The 17,462-nt window shown below is 39.5% G+C and overlaps 1 protein-coding gene across 6 annotated transcripts in view; it reads right to left on the reverse strand.

The window, feature by feature from the left end:
- NAALADL2 (N-acetylated alpha-linked acidic dipeptidase like 2) overlaps nucleotides 1–17,462 on the reverse strand; it is a 415,927-nt gene that overhangs the window by 206,580 nt on the left and 191,885 nt on the right. The window lies entirely within an intron of this gene.

Here is a 17,462-nt window from a genome sequence, read left to right on the forward strand (position 1 = left end):
CTCTGGTTCTTTTCTAAATCAGATTTTCCCAGAAGCACAGCTCCTCATGGAGATGTCCAGCCAGACAGGATCACAAGTAATTGTTCTCTTATGGAAGGGAGTAAGAATTGGCCACCACGCTTCCCAGGAGAAAAACTGGTAAAAAATTCCTTGAAGGACCAAGGCAGAAGGGAGTTGACATGTCAGCTAGCAAGGTGGCATGGGAATTCCCTTGGTTACACAGAGTTATACAATCCTGGGAAAAACATCCTATGGAAGATGCAAAAAGTGACCCGAGTTTTTATCCAGGGCTGACCGATGTAGTTACAGGAGGGAAACTGAGAAGCATCTGAAACTAAACACTGACCTAGTGCACTGTGTGAGTACAGTTCAAAGACACGGTGCTCAACAAATAAAACACCAGAATAAAAGCAAACAGCCCTTTTCATCCAGCAGCAGTAAAACCAGAGGGCAGAAAACGATGCTAAATCGCTTACGCTTGTTGCACCAACAAACCGTATCTGAGAGTTACAAAATCTGTGTCTCAGGGTAACCATTCCTGTGCAACACGTGGCAAAATAACTAAGTGCTGCCACCAAAGTCAATTTGAACACACAAAAATGACTTACCCTGGGAAATGGTGGCAAGTGAAGGAAGATGTGGCTGTGGGAGGACCACAAAGCCAGCAGAAAGCAAAACAAGCACTACTGTGTAAAAGCAAGGAACCAGAGAGAGCTTGGTTAAACCACCTAAATTTGACCAAGGTGATGAAGAGAGTTCCATTATTTTGGTGATTGTCAAGCACAGTCAGCAGCTCCCAGTGCTCTTCCAGTGCTCAGCACAGCCTCAAATGTAAATGTGAACTGAGGACAAAAGTTGAAAGAGCGAATGTCTGGACAGCACAGTAAGGCAATGTGAGAAACAGCTCCACTACGACCTGTTTGTGATCTCACTTTCCTCTGGGCTGCCTGAGCCCTTGCAGAGCTACACAGACAGGAAAGCTAATAAATTTGGGAAATACCAGAACATTTTAAGTAACTTCAGATGTTCAAATAAAGAATCCTCATTTTTTTTTGTCAAATATCATTAAAGGTGTGTTTTAAAGAAAAAAACCCACCCATTTCTAATGCTGAATAAATACAGATTATTATAAAATTCCTGCCACTAATTCCAGATTTAGATTGTGCAGAATACCACATTAAAAGAACTTTATGGTTCTTCACATTCTTAGCCTGGGACTCCTACTCATTTGGTCCCTTACTCAAATTCTTTTCACACCTGTCATATGCAAGTGTAAGATAAAAAAAAAAACAAACTTGTCCTACATAGGGCAGAGATTTTTTGAGCACGTTTCATTGGGCTCATGTAGACTTTTGTTTCTAACCACATTAGAAGGTTGTATTTGCTAAGTAATTTTTACATGTCACTACTGCAAACAAACTTTGTACTGTGCATCAAACTGACTGGAAGGATTTAACAGGATGCACAGTTCCATGTGTGCAGATGTTCAAAGAAAAAGCTTTTAAATAAAAATTCAGTATTTACTCTAAAAATAATAAATCAAGAAGTAACAATTTTTTCCTGTTTCAATTAAAGTTCTTTAAAAAATGAGATTAATTCCTGATATCAAGCTGACCAACTCAATTAAATTTTCAAGAATTATTCTGTTATTACAGTTTAAATCTCTCTCCTAGTAGTGATTCAAATATTAGTTCCATAATACCTCTGTAAATATGAAAAATTCCCAACATCTCAGCTGTCTTATTCCTTCCAATAATCCTGTGCCTGAAAATGTGTCTGGGGTTTTAAAACACAAACTTACAAATAACCCAAAAGAACCTAAAACCAAACCAAAGTAAATCCAAAACCCTGACACACCTGAGATGCTCAGAGCTAAGGCACTTCCCTTATTCCCTCATCCCACTTATTTATGAGGAGCTCCAGGGCACAGTGTGAAACATATTCTGGCAGCAATTACAGTTTCAGGGAAACTGGTGTTCTGAAGAAACAAAATATTTTGCATTTACAGTCTCTTTGGTCTTCCTTAACCTTCAAACTGCTTAAAAACCCGACGATAATTTTTACTCTGCGTATTCCATGGCATCAAACTAGCACATCTCCAAAGCTGAGAAAACATATGCTGTCAGCAAAGAACAAAATGATCCCTTTGGTACTAATACCTGTGATAGTAGCATGATAATAACTATGTGTGACAACTTCTCCCTGCTCTCAGAATAATTATGGCTCTCCAGAACTCAACATCTGCGTTACCAGATGTTACTGTCAACCACGTAAGCAAAAGCACTGCAGAAACCTGGCCAGCCTCCAGAGTCTGAATACCTCAGCAGATGCCGGTGGTTTTCAGTAGTCCAATATCTGGAGCACCAAGCCATGCAAATCCACTTGTGTAAACAAGAAAACGGCATCAGCAAATAATGCATCATACCCAAACAGGCTCGCTGCAGCCTGGGACTGACATTTCTGCCAAGCCAAGGAGAACTGAGATGAGATTTAGCATGTCTGACACAAAAAGCGGTAATGTTACGAAATGCTTCTGTCTGAAAATTCAGTTTCATTAAGTCCTTTTAACTTTAACATCGACTTTCACACACAGACAGAGAATGTGCCAGCTGGATGACACACGAGCTATTAAAAAACAGGCATGGGCAGCAGAATCCTAAAATATCATCTCAAACCCATAAATCATTAACTCTTAAGACATAAGTGGCATCTTAGCACCAAACTCTTTGCCTGAACAGGATGATTTACATACAGTGCAGCTTTTATGGAAGAATTTTTCTTCTGTCTATGGACGTCTAAACTGCTGCAATCTGAAATCAAATTATCTTCAGCAGGGAAGCAATCCAAACTCCAGCTGAACTTTCTAAGTGAAAATAAACATATTTAAAATGGAATTAACTGCAGCCAAAGGGTAACAATCTTTCATAAACGTACCTGAAGCCCTTGGATGCTGAACCTTTTTCATTTAACATTCCTTAACTATTAAACCAACAGATTTATACCAAGTAAGAGGAAAAAGTCGCTTTCTGCTAACGACTCCTTCACTATTTTGTTTCCACAGTCAGGGAGAGATGAGCCTGCCCTATCTCATGTGGCCAGACTTTCTCTGGTTTCTCAAGTCAGCCTAGGACATCCCTTTCCCAGAAGAGGCTCATGGAGGTAAGCTCTGCAGCTGCAGCATCCCTCCTTCATCACTGCTCAACTTCCAGCGCCTCCTTTCCTCCTCAATAACCCACTGTGGATCCCTAGGGCTGCAAAAACACTTTGGGAATCACTCACCCAACACACTGATGGGTACACAGAGGCTGTTGCTACAAATACAGATGGGCTTTTCCTAACAGTTGCCCCAAAGCATTTTACACAAGCAGCAAGCGAGGTCTAACATGCTTATGCAGTTTATTTCTAAATTAGGGAGGTGTGAGTGGAAGCTTAAACGGGATGTAAAATACTAACAAGAACATAATCTGTCTGCTAGATCTCAGCAGAGCTGTGCAGGCTGAGAGGTAAAGCAAAGCAGGTTTCACAGCCAAAGACTGCATCCAGTATTTGGTACTTGGACACGAATCTCTAAAGGGTAGTGAATGCATATCAACCTAAGTGTTCGGATACATAATTAAGTCAGAAATCATTAGGGCCTTTATGACAGCTCTACAGCACTAAAAGTCAAGGTTTCCACTATAAAACTTCTTCTTCATGCATGTAAAAATTAGCTGTCAGAATTATTTCTAGGTTCAAATATGTCTCATAAGCTCTTCACCTTCAAGCAAATTAAACTGAAGTGCCCAATCATTTTTAAATGGCATAAGCAGTAAGTTCTACGGGGGGGTTGCAGTCTGATACATTTCTGAATATTCAGCCTTTTCACTTGAACTTCAACAATTGAGGTTTCCTTAGCAGCGGTACCTTCACCCTCTCTCAAACTCTGTTCTCACTATTTTCTCATTTTCAACAGTTATGGCAAAGGCTGTGTTCAGAATTAAGGAGCATAAGCTGCACATGCAGGCATTAATTTTGAGGAAAACAAAGGCAGTGTTAGTATTGGTTATTGGCATTTTAGTGGCTCGAAACAGAGGAATCTGAGTTCAAGGCTCCAGAACACCAGCCTCTGTAAAGATAAATAAAATCACAGACCCCCTCTCCCAGAGAGCTCCCAGTCTAGACACCTGATAAACCAGGTTTTAAAAATCCAGACATTCATGGACTTTAGTTATTCTGGTTCCTTTATGCAGAGAGGTACTTCTTTAAAAAAGACTTCAAAAACAGGTGCCTATCAATGCTATAAATAACCTAACTCAATCTTGCTGGGGCTTGTCTCTGAGAAACTATGTACAGTCAGGATTAGTTTATTTATTTATGAGTTAAAAACTTAAATCCAAGTGTGTTATTCCATATTCCTCAGGTGTGCCAAGACATGCTAGATATCTCATCTAACAAAATTAAAATATTAAAATATTCCCACTGTTAATTATAAATACTGAAAATTTAAATAAAGGAGCTAAGTTTTACAATTGCAAATCCAGAACCATTATGGAAAATTCAGGGAAATAAGTGCATATTAGGATGCCTGAAAAAAGAATAATTAAAAATTTTTAAATCTGTTCTGAAAGAGATCTTAATTAGTTAAATAATTAGTTATACATATAGACCATTACAAGGGGAGTTGCAAGCTGGAGGGGTTCCCTTTCAGTGGAAAAAACAGGGAGAACAGTTCAGAAGCATTTAAAAAGGATACAATTTGCCTGATTTCATCATGTGGCATTATTCTCCTCTAAGAAACACAGCTCCACTAACATGACTGTCAATAAAATGTTAAAATGATACTGATAATTCATTTTAATTCCAAATTATTTTTATTAGGTTTTTTTGAGTTCTTTCTGACTGGAACCATAGTAATTTACTGAGTTACTAAATTACTGAAGTGCTGAATCTGTATTTATCCAACTAGTCCCTCCTGCCCAGATGCTAATATAAGAAGATGAGAAAAAATTCACATTTTATTAATGGAAAAATTAATTTAATGTATTTGATTATTTCTTTAAAGAAGAGTCTAAACAGCATTAGCTCAAACTTTTTGATTCCCAGTGCATAACAATATTCGTGTAATAATTCATGCCTATCTTTTGTTTATATTTTTTGTTCTTTTTTTTAAGAAAAAATAAAACACAGATAATGAATTTGATTAAATCAAAACATTATTATAGAACACATACTCTGAAAGGCAAATTGAATACCATCAAGGAGCTTTTCTTGTCTTCATTCCATCTTCACTCTCCCTAGATAATTAAGCCTTCTCTGAAAATTCAGACTTTCAGCTAAAGAGATAACTATTTTGTGATGCTGTGCTTTAACATTTGCATGTACTCAAGGCTAGTGAGAGACAATATTTCCAGTGGGTATGAAATTCTTCTGGTAAATAGGGAAAAGCAACTGAAAATTTTGTTACATTGCCTTCAAGATCAAACCAGGACCTCTCCACGGAGTGTTCCTCCATTTCATAAAATCAGAGCCACGCCATTTCTTGTGAGCAAGTACTCACTGTAATTTTCCATATCAGTAGAATTGTGGTCTCTCTCAAAGCTAGTGTTCAAGCAATGCTGTAAGTAAAAACCATTTGATTTTAGTGTATTCTCACACATTCCCAGGGTGGTTCAAACACCATCTCAAAGCTGTGCTCACAGAGATCCATCAGCTCCCTCTGAGCTGTAACAACAACCAAACAACCCTGTGCACACACAAATGTTTCCAAGGTTTCAAACACTGGTGTGGGCAAAATAAGAGCTTTTCTGGCAAACTTTAATAGCACTCACAGCTGAGGAGAAGTAAATACATTGTTTGTAACACACACACAAAAAAACAGGAAGACATCTCCTAGCTATCCAGCAAGGAACATTAATTCTCTAATACTATCAAGTCATCTCTTTAAAGGATTACACACAGTACTACAATACACTTTCAGTGTTTCTGGAATAGCTGCCCCTGCAATTCTTACTAAGGTCACACTTTTTCTTTTAAGTTATAATTTTAGTAGTTTTATGAGGCACTATTTACATCCTATATCATAATCTGGCATAAAAAACCTGAAACTATTTGTGTTATAGGAAACCTTACTGCAATTATTGCCATCCCTCTGTGTATGAAATTGCTTTCCTCTCATCCTGGACAAAGAAACTGTTTTTCCTTTGGGGTAATAGATCTTCAGTTACTGATGGAATATCACCATTCTTGTCCCAAAGTCACTCTTCATGAGTGGCACAACAGCACATAACAAGTACTTAACACTCATCTTTAGATAAATCTGTTTTCTACCTCTGCTGAACTGAGTCACATAATATAATGCAGCCAGCAACCAATGTCTAGCACACAATAAATAAAAGGTGTTAAAATGTCTTTATGCACCAGGAGATCCAGTATATAACTAATGCTGAAGTTAATTTCTTTTGGGTAGACTGGGTTACTCAATAACCAAAATTCAGTGCAAACATTCTGAATTCTTTGGGGGATAACATAAATTTGGAGCAAGTGTGTAAGGAAACCATTAAAGAATATCCTTCTATGCTAACAAGTGCTGCAGGAATTCCAGCTGCTCTCGTCTAAGAGGATGCAAACAGGACCAGATCTCAAAGAGATTCAGCTGTTTAGGAGAAACCAAACACATGAGCAAAGGAGGATCTCATCAAGTCCCTGAGAAGATGCTGGTGCCATCACACCCTTTGCTGGGACAGGTGAGCCCAGCTCAGCTGAGATGCCCTGGGACAGCCCTGGGGTGTCCCTGAGGCAGTGCAGAAAGGTCCCTGAGGAACAGCCAAGCAGCAAAGCATTTAGATTTGGTACATCCAACTCCACAGTCCTGCTGTGAATTGTGAGTGACCAGTTTTGCCCATGCTGGGGAGGCAGAGAGCCCAGCTGGGACAGGGGGTGGTGGAGGAACCTTCCCCCAGCGAGACCCAGAGTCTGGAGCAGCAGGACACCCTGGGCATCCTCTGCCCTCACAGCTCCTGAGCAAGGCAGGGCCAGCACTGCACAGCAATGTCACTGAAGAGTTTCTCACTTACCTAATTTGATAGAGGATAATTTGATCTTTAATGTCAGTCTTAATTACGTTAACTGAGGGGAAGGGATCCAATCCTACCACCAACATTTAATCCTGCTATGACTCATCCTGATCCGATTAACTGTTTCCCACACAGAGAAACCTTTTTAATGTCAAGACACACTGAGTCAGGAGGAAATGAGAGAGACAGAAGAGAGACCCAGCCCTCCATGAGCCTCATTCCTCCTCAGGAATCTGTGATCTGTACACGGCTGCTGAGGCGGCAGCGCTGGCAAAAACTGGGAAAAGGGAGTTAGATTAATCCAGGCAGGATGCGACAAAAGCATGTAAAACCAATTTCCAAATCCACAAGACTAAAGGAGGATTTAATTTATTTAGCTTTGTATTTCTAGAATAATACCAAATGATTCTTGTTTTAAAAGAGTCTGCTTCTTAAAAAAAAATAAAGTTTTGCTAGCAAAGAGCTGCAAATCCCAAATAATGCCAGCCTGTTCACAGTGCCATGAACAGCTCCCTGTGCCTTCCAGGAGGAAGATTGACAGCACCCAGCTCCACCCCAGCTCCTGCAGCCACCAGAGCCCAAACCCTCTGGTTTAGTTCAGGTTGTTAATCAGGACACACTATTAAATATCAAACCCTCTCAGGCATCCTAGTGAAAACAGCTCAAGAAGAAAGGGGAAAAAAGCATTAATACAAAAAGTTAGTTGCAAATTTTATTCATCTTGATATGCTTCAATACAAGCTCTGAAAAGATGATGAAACACAGAGATCAGGGAAAAAAAAAAAGAATAAAAATCACTAAATCATCTCACCTCACCTTTTCTATGCCACAGACATATTTTGCCTTGTGTTGAACCCTCCAACAGTTTGGTTAAAGAACATCCAACAACAGAACCAAGCCATAAAGGAATTGCCTCCATCCATCAGCTTTTCTGTGCTGTGTACTTCTACTTGTAATTTAATGCTGGATTCTTCCCCAGGTATCTATTTTTATGTGGAAGTACTGCTGCACTGTAATCAGCTAACTTCTTCTTACATTCCATGTGATGCTCATGTCGATATGAACGAGATAAGCCCCTCCAAGCTATATTTTTATATATGGACTGTGTCCTTAATAACACTCTGGGCATTTATAATACAGCCATCGTGATACTTGGAGTGTTTACCACTTCAAAGCAGCTATGAACACAAGAAGCACTTCTGGCCCTGGGATTAGAAGGCAATCAGGCTTCAGCCATGACCACAGGGAGAAGTGGTGCCAAGCACTGGAATATAGAACAGCTTTGAGAAGTGCTGGGTAAAGGACAGAACTTCAGCTATTATGCAAAATTGCACCTATGTATTCACAACTGTAGGCACAAAATCCCATATAGAAATAGACAGCTATACAAATAGATATGTTTGTCTGTAGGAAACAGCCTTTTTTTTTCAAAAGTTATTAATTTTTTTTTTGTTTTTAAAGAACCCACACAATTTCCCCAAGAACAAAATGAATGTCTGTATTAACACCATGCCTTATCTATCTTCCTAGCACATAAATGGAATAATTTAGAAACAATATCCCCTGCAGGGTCTGTGCTAGGATCCGGAGGAACCATGCAGATTTAGTTGTTTTGTTTGGTTTTTTTTGTCACAGGGTTTAATTTTCTTAAATAGTTTCCAGAAGTATTAATATAGAAAAACAGGCATTATAATACAGAGGAAAACCATTTGTATATTTTAGGTCACTATTTGCACTGCTAGCAACACAGCAGCAGGTTCCATTTGCCTTGCACTAAGCATGTTATGAATAATTCAGCTCCTTGCTTCATTCCCTAAACAGTTGACAGGGAACAGAAACTTTGTTCATGACCTTTATGGCCTTTGTTGCAGCCTGCCTATTTATTTAATAATGCACATCACAAGGCCCATCACCCAGGCTGGCATTTATTAAAAATAAAAGCATTCAATAACAATTACTAACAAATGACCATGAAACAAGTGACTTCCCAGAGCTACCACCTTTTACTCACAAATAGCACTCAGCTACTGTTTCAATAATTAAATGCTCTCAATCCTCACTGCATCAGCCCTGGCTCACGTACAGGACAGGAAAGGGATTCCAGAACACTGGGAACACCTTCCAGTTGTGACTGTAAATATCTCAGCTCTCTGCTAAAGCACAGCTGCCCTGCTGGAACAAAGAAAACTGTGTCCATCAAAGGCACACTGACATTTTTATGGACTCCTTATGCATTCTTAGCTATTGATCCCTCTTCTCACTGTCTCACCTCACCAAATTCTGATCAAGTCCTGGCCTTCTCCAGTCTGTGGCCCTCAGTTAGTCACCTGAAGCTGCAGCAAGATGTGATATTGCCTGGAGCATGACACCAGTGCTGGACCACTGAATCAGGGTGATGTGCTTCAAAATTCTGGCCATTTCATCAATTCTGTATTACAAGAGAGGATTACTGCAGGGGTGTGCAGCCATGTCCCAGCTTCCACAGGAAAGACATTCCAAATCTCAGCAAAATACTGCAGCTACTGCAAACTTCTGTCTGTAAAGCTTTCCCAGATTTCCTGGAGAGAAGTCAATCTGTGATAGGGTCCTGACCCTTTCAGCAATAGTGACCTTTCTCCTGAAGCCTCACACAACCCACTTAATTAGCCAGATGGCTAATGAAGATTGAGCACCCATGAAAAAAAGTAAAACAAATAAGATCTTAAAGTGTTATTTTTTTAACTCTCAGTTTTCTTTCTGTTATCTTCTCTACTTTGTTACCTAAAAAATTTTCACGAAAGAGAAATAAAGACATTAAGATGATCAAGGACCAGACACTGCTTTGTGGGGAACCGTCAGGACACACACCCCAAATTCCCCAAACAGGAACAAAAATTGTGAGGTCTCCAAGAAAAAAGATTTCCAAACAATTTTGCTGCTGAGCTATTTGAACACTCTGTCACATTTCAATTCACTTCTCAAGTTTTATGTTTCCCTAAAAAGAAAGAATGGAAAGAAAAAATTCCATCTTACTGGAAAATTACAGCCTTTTCAGACTTGAAGAAATACTCATAAACCAAGCAGGGTAAGAGTTGGTATTTTAACTTGGACAGGAACATATGCAAATTTGTGGCAACTGGATGCATTCAAAGGAAACATCAGCTTACATGAAGGATGAGTCTTGAAAATGTGTATTTGAAGATTATTATTACTGAGACTGAGAGAAATCTGACACACACGCAGAGCAGGAGGCATTATTTAACTTCTTGTCCACAAACAGTACTCTAGAAATTAAAAAAAGCCAATTTGTTTAATTTTTAAAATATTACACTCCACAAGTTCCCATATTGCAAAGTAAAACCCCAACTTCTCAATGCAATGCATATTTGTTTCATTCCAGAGACTCATCGGCTTTCAAAGAGAATTGAACTGAGACTAGAAGCCCCTTAATGGAAGACTACTGCAGAATGCCACCATTAAAATTGATTATTATTCAGACAATATCAATTTCATTATCCCTGATCGATCCTGAGCAATGTTCCCCAGCAACCTTCAGTTACAAATGCTGCATGAACAGTAACTTAATACAGTACAACAAATTGCAGTGAGCTGAATTCAGCATCAGTCTGACTTATCAGGCTTCCAGCAAAGTGCTGTCATAGGTGCTGATGGCAGGGAGCTGCATGTCAAAGCACCACCAAGAAGGGCTGAGAAAACTTCTTCCCCTCAGGGCTTTGTTAATTTGATTTATGCATACAAGCAGGAAACTAATTGCTCATTGTTGCAGTGCCTACCATGGAACTGCAGATTCCACTGAAAGGCTGGATCTCAGGAGTTTTCATGGACTTCAGTTTCAGGCTGTGCTGATGAGAGATGCATCCTAAACAGGAATCTACCCGTGCTTGGTGCTTTTTAGGGACTCTTTGCCATGCCCTCTGCCACAAGCTCCTCTGAGGAAAAAGCCACCCTCTGAGCACACTGTAATGCTGGGAGGTTGAGAGCAGAGACAGGAGAAACTCCTGCTGTCGTTCAGGCAATTAGGAGACAGTCCATGTGTCACTAATGAAATTATTAAGAGGGTTTGTTCTGCAAGGTTTGTTCCTCACTGTCGTTATAAGCACATCCCTGGGACCACCAGCCAAAACTGCTGATCCTCCTTGGATTGAGTTGCAAGGACTGGACAGTGAAGGACAACTCTGTCCAATTTCTTCACCCTGTGGTATTTACCAAATGGAAGTGTGTGTTCCATTTACCAATGGAACTGCAATGAAAACTGGTTGTCATCTCAGCAGGCTGTGTGCTTTTTTCCCTTCAGGTTCTTCCTGTTAGGAAAAATGTGACTTGGTGAAATCTATAAAAAATGATAGATGGCAAAGTAAATAACTCTTTAACTTCTAAATACTGCCTTTTAGCCAGCATTAGTGTCAGAGTTGCTCAGAAATCTCCAGTCAAGTATTTCTGTTTTTCACGTAAAGTCAAGTACAGAGCCTATCACTCACCCAAGTTTCTTAAAATGGATGGATTTTTTAAATCCACAGATGTTTCACCATCCATTCCAGTTTGTCCCTGAAACAGAAACGATCTCCTGAAAATCTGAGCTTTCCAAACAGCACCAGACACCTAGAGAGCAAGATGTGCTGGGGCAGCCCAGCTGGCAGAAGGATTCAAGCCATCATCAGGCCCTCCTCCATCCCTCTGTTACCCCAAGCAGGCAGGAATGCGGAATGCCAGACCTTTAAAAAGCAAATTACTCCCTCAGCCAGGCTGGCACAGCTCATTTCATCATCTATTAGGCAAAGGAGCACTTGTCACCATTCAGAATTGCTGTTCTAATTGGCACTAAATTGCCCCACACTTAAAGCATCATGGTAAAGAAGCAGACAGCTAATGGCCATGGAAATTGGTTCTCTCTCTAAACCCTAACCACACTCCCCTTATGAGGATTGTGAAGCAATTCCAGCAAGGCAATCTTTAACTTTAAAATAAGTAAGATTATGGAATTTAAAAGTAAGTGATCAGAGCAAAATTAATTTATACTTTATAGCCTATCAAAAAGTGTTGTCACTTTTTCATGGAAGACACGAGGCACTGTACAGCAGCAGGACTAAAGCCATTCATCTAGGCTGTGACAGACAGTAAATTTATCAAGGGATTTATTACTTATTATGCTGACGTGACATAATATAGTTTATTGATTCTATTCATTAACGTATCACACTTATTGCTTAGGAAATCGAACGTGCATTGCTTAGGAAAATTATTTTAAGCAAACACTGTGCGCTTAATTTACAAAGGATAGAGTTACAATACAAAAAAATAAGATTTTATTGTAAATTATTTCCCAAATCAAACATCTAAAAAACCAATATATTTTTATGGTTACCGTTAAAAAAAATAATCAACTGAAAAGAAAAATTTCACCAAGTGAAATACTTGGTGGACTTGAAACATGTCCTTCAATGGTAAGTAAACATAACCTAAGACATTTCTTCAACAAAGAAAAGGAGTATTTTAAGCATATGCTGAAGCTGACCCTAACAGGATCAAACTTACATGTCCTCCTCATGCATTAGATCAATATAATGCATCCTTTTTTCATCTAAGGAAAAGAAACAAAATTTTAAAAAAGAATGAAAGTCAGGAAAGCTATAAAACAGACGAGCCTTTCTATTAACACCTCTGAAGTACAGATATAACCTATTTTTTGGTTTAAAAAGAAATCATATTTGACATAAGTGGGTATCTGAAGCCTAAATTTATCGAGTCTCTGTTCCACAGATAGCACTTGGGTCACACAGGGCATATTTCCTCCACAAAAGGCACCTCCCCATGTTCCCAGAGCCATTCTTCAATGGGGAGGTGGCAGGGGGAAAAGTGGGAACTTTCCGTTGTTTGATATTATCTCTTATCTCCTTTCGAAAGGAGCTTTGTACTTAAAAATACACATTCAAAATGATCATGTGAATGAAGAGAATCCCAAGTGATTGTGCAGTGGGAATGAAATAGATCTAGGGAGCTCACTTAGCTCCTGGTTCCCTGGGAATATGCCAACATCCATTTCCCAAGATGAAGCAGGTCTGGCTTCAGACCGAGCCCAGCTAGATTTAATACTTGCATTTTTGATAGCAGCACAAGAAATACTTGAAACTGATATCCAGGAGGAAACAGAATGAGTTCCCACTGAGACTTGCTTTTTGCAATGCTCTTTTCAGCTGTTGGTGTGACAAAAAAACCCCAAAATTTGTGTATAGGGGACAAAACCGATGATGAGTGAAGTGAGCAGGGGCCTAGGTCAGCACAGGGAGAGGTCAGTGCAGCTGTTAATTAATTAACAGTAGCTGTTAACAGGAGTAGGCTCTAAATGGAACTCTGCCCAGGGAAACAAGCACTCCTTTCCTCACACCCTTCCTGAGGAGCCTCTGCTCCTGCAGGGATTCCTCATTCCTGGGACAAAGGCAGCTCAGCAAGCACCAGCCTGTAAATTTCACTCAGTCCAAATCTCCAGAATTCCCATTTTCCAAGAAGTTCCAGGCTCTCTTTGCTCCTTAGGTATGCATTTCACAGGCTTTACCTGGGAAAAAGGTTTGAAGCCCCAAGGTTTTAACAGTACTGATTACAACCGACCAGGAAACAAGAAACACTTGGATATGGAAGCTTCTCACTTTGAGAAAAACAAGTAAAAGTCATTTTCTTACTGTGCTGGCACTTTTGTTCCTTGGCCATAACACAGGAGAGCAGCTGCTGCCTGCACCCCCAAAACCCTTTGAAGAATTAAGTTATGGATGGCAGGAGGCACCAGTGACAAATCAATTCTTGCCAGAGATGGATTTGGGAGATTCTGCAGGGGACATTACCAGCTGGAATAAGGAACAGATACACCTCTAAAGGACAGTTAGTTACAACTGGATGTATTATGAAGGGATTTAAAGCTCCATATTGCTCGAGGGGGTGAAAAATGATAGTGGAGGAAGCATTTGAGTGAGACTACACAGGATGAAAAGCAGAGCAGTGTAGGAAATTAAATGTAGGAGCTTCTCTGTAGAATGGCTGGAGACCAAAGCAAAGATTCTTCCCTCTGTGCCCCCATCCCAGTTTTAATCATGAGAAGATGTATCTAAAAAAACCTGTGGATCTGATAATAACCAAGATGTACAATTTTGGAAAGTAATTATTGACTAAAGCTCAATAAGAGCTTTAACAAAAACATGAGAGCAATTAGCTAATCTGATGAATATTTCACAGCCAGTTATCACTGACATCAACATGACTGCCTATTTCTTTTATTCTTCCTATTCAACACGAATCTTTGTTTATCCATTCAATTTACAGAAGCCAACACCAAAATTACAACCTCCTAAAAATTATGATAGCCCAATATTTTCCAAATAAAATAGGATTGTTTCATTCTCATTTGGTTTTGAAGCAATAAAATTGAAATAACTTTATATACATCATATACTGTATGTATCATATATAGAGTGAGAAAGAAAAAAAGGAAATGTTCAAAAGCACTTAAGTGATAGTAGAAATCTGAGTGCCATTTTAAAAAGTAGCTTTAAGGAGTCAGATCTCATTGAAAATTATGCATATTTTCATTGCAAATTTACTTTTGAGAATTCAGCAGCACGCTGGTTTTACTGAAGCTGGCAGTGGGTGTTTGTGTGTCTTTGTAGGTCTGCCTCTTACAACCCTCAGCATTTATTATAAAGTGTAGAGGCATCCACATCTGAATGCATTCAGAGCAGAGCCCTTCCCAGTGTAAGGATGGCATTTTGGAGCTGCAGACATTCCTCGGGAATGTGGCTCAAGGTCACCCCTCTCCAGCCCTGCCCTCCTGACACCCTCTCCAGAAGGGCTCCAAGAACTCATCCCACCTGTCCCAGGAGATATCCTGCTCCCTGCCTACCAATATCACACCTTTATCCATCACTTCACCCCTGCTAAGTTCTGCTGGTTACGGATATAAATGTAAGCAGTGCCCAAAGTATCCCGTGTTTCACCTTCTACCTCTCTTGGATGTAGGATTTATGCCTTTTCATACTCACTCTGAACGCCCTCTGGAGCCAAGTTACACCTAACTTGAACTTAAATTTTGTCATATATCTTCCAGAAGAAAACTGTGGAAAGTCATGGCACAAACAGATATAGTTATTGGATTCCTATCAGCGCAGTGATTGCAGAATCATGAGTGATTTTACAGGCAGATCTGAATCTCCCTGCACTGTGAAGCAGATTGTTTCTGTTTAAATATATATATATATATATGTATCTCTGAACAAATGTCTCATTCATTCACACTCCTGAACTGTTTGATTTACTGACTGAATCCTATTAACAATATTGGTCCCTTTTTTCTTTTTTGTCCCAGTTTAAAATGCAGTGTGCTAGGTGAGGAAAAATCTCTTCATTTTTCTTCTGGAATTAGTTTTCCTCTTCAGGCACCTCTGACAACTTGTCTTGAAATCTCTGAAACATCAGGAATGAAGTGATTTCTACCTTTTATCATCAACAATGGGGTGGGGAGAGGTGTTCAAAAAAGCTCACAGAGGTAATGTTGACTTAGGCTGCACCACTGATTAAGCTACTTGGCCAAGACCAGTAATTAAAATTGTGCTAAATTACACAGAAGTTCTGTAGCATTCCCATTTCACGGGAAAGAAGGTGCAAAGTTGAAGGAATAAAAGCCAGCACTGATTCTTCTTACCTAATGATTTCTAGAGTGTCCACTGGGAAGGAAAAAAACACCTTAACGTGGGTGACAAAGACAGCCAGGACGGGACTGACAAAAGGGGAGCTCACCAGGAGCCTCCAGTGGAGAAGCCACAGGGAACACCTGAATATCCCAATTCAGCAATCCATGAACACAAACTGCAGATATCCTACACCATCACAGAATTGTTCAGGCTGGAAAACACCTCTAAGATTGAGTCCAGCCATTAAGCCAGCACTGCTGAGTGACAAGGTGACTAAACTGTGTCCCTAAATGCCACATCTCCATGTCCTCTAAATCCCTCCAGGGATGGGGACTCAACCACTTCCATTCCTAACAGGGATTGGTAGACAGGCTTCATTCAACTCACACAAAATCCAGTCCAAATCCAAACAGAGCCAACACAAGTTCCCTGGAGCACTTCTGCCACCTCCTCAGAACTGCAAAGGGTCAAATCCTCAAAGCTTCATCCAACCACGAGCAGATTTCACTCCCACCCCAGACCTTCAAGCACATTAAGGTGATGTCTGTTCCAGAACTATGATTGGCACCTCTGTGTCCCTTAAACAGGTTTTTTCCTCCTAATTCCTTTACAGGACTGTTAGCAAACTCCCATACCATCTGAGCCTGATCTAAGGAGTAAACAACGAAAATTAAATTAATGTCATGCTCAGTAACATTTAGAAATTGCAAGCTAAGCAGCTGCCACTTATTCCTAGTAACTCAAAGTATTTTATTGAAGGAAGTTTTCCAATAACATATATTGATTTTGTCAGGTTTGATCTTTTTTTTTTAATTTTTTTTTTTACCCAAGCAACATATGTTGCATGTTCTGTCCTCCTAGGCCTACACACAGCCAGGTTTCATTCCTGCCAAACAGATGTTGGGGGAAAGCAACAGAACACAACATGTGATAAAAGCTGTCTCAGAACAAAATGCTGGGTTAGGAAAAACCTTGTGGGTAATGCATGATACTAAAAGCATTGATTATATATTTATATACAGAATTGATAGGTAGCTGAATTAATATTCCACTGCTTTCACTGAAATCATGCTATTAAATAGAAAAGAAACCCAAACAAATAATAAGAATTATGTTACAGGATGGCAACTACATAAGTTTTTTAAGTTTCCAAGTACTTATGATATTCATTTTACCTAAAATCCAGATTCTCACTAGTATCCCAATAGCAAGCTGAAATCATTTGACAAGTGATAAAGGGTTTTAAAAGAGATGGTTTTAAACCACCCTTTGAAATAACAGAATGGCAAGTTATTCCCAGTCCCCAAACACAAAGAACTGAAGTATTATCCTGAGTCTGACAGACATGTCAGCAATTTGCTGTAATTTGTATAATACCCAATCTTCAGCCTTAGCTTACTCCAATACTTTGGTTGTGACAAAGCCTAATGACAGAATTCAGTTCAATTTACTCTCTGAAAGACAAACAAGTTATCTTTGTACTTTAAAAATCAACAGTTTTCATGACTTGTACTCTTTCCCATTATGAAAATAATTACATTTGTATGAAGTAGAATCAGTTCAGTACATGAAACTCACATGAAACCTTTCATATTTACTTTTTCTCTTCAATTTACTAAGTGTTGGCTCAAAACATGGTATTATCCACTACAGGACTTAAGACTTGGCTTAGCCAATATAATAAAAGACAAATATTGTTGGAACACCCCTGTTCTAACACCCTTCTGATGTATTTCTG

The sequence above is a fragment of the Poecile atricapillus genome, chromosome 8 (genome assembly GCF_030490865.1).
Source record: "Poecile atricapillus isolate bPoeAtr1 chromosome 8, bPoeAtr1.hap1, whole genome shotgun sequence".
NCBI lineage: Eukaryota > Metazoa > Chordata > Aves > Passeriformes > Paridae > Poecile > Poecile atricapillus.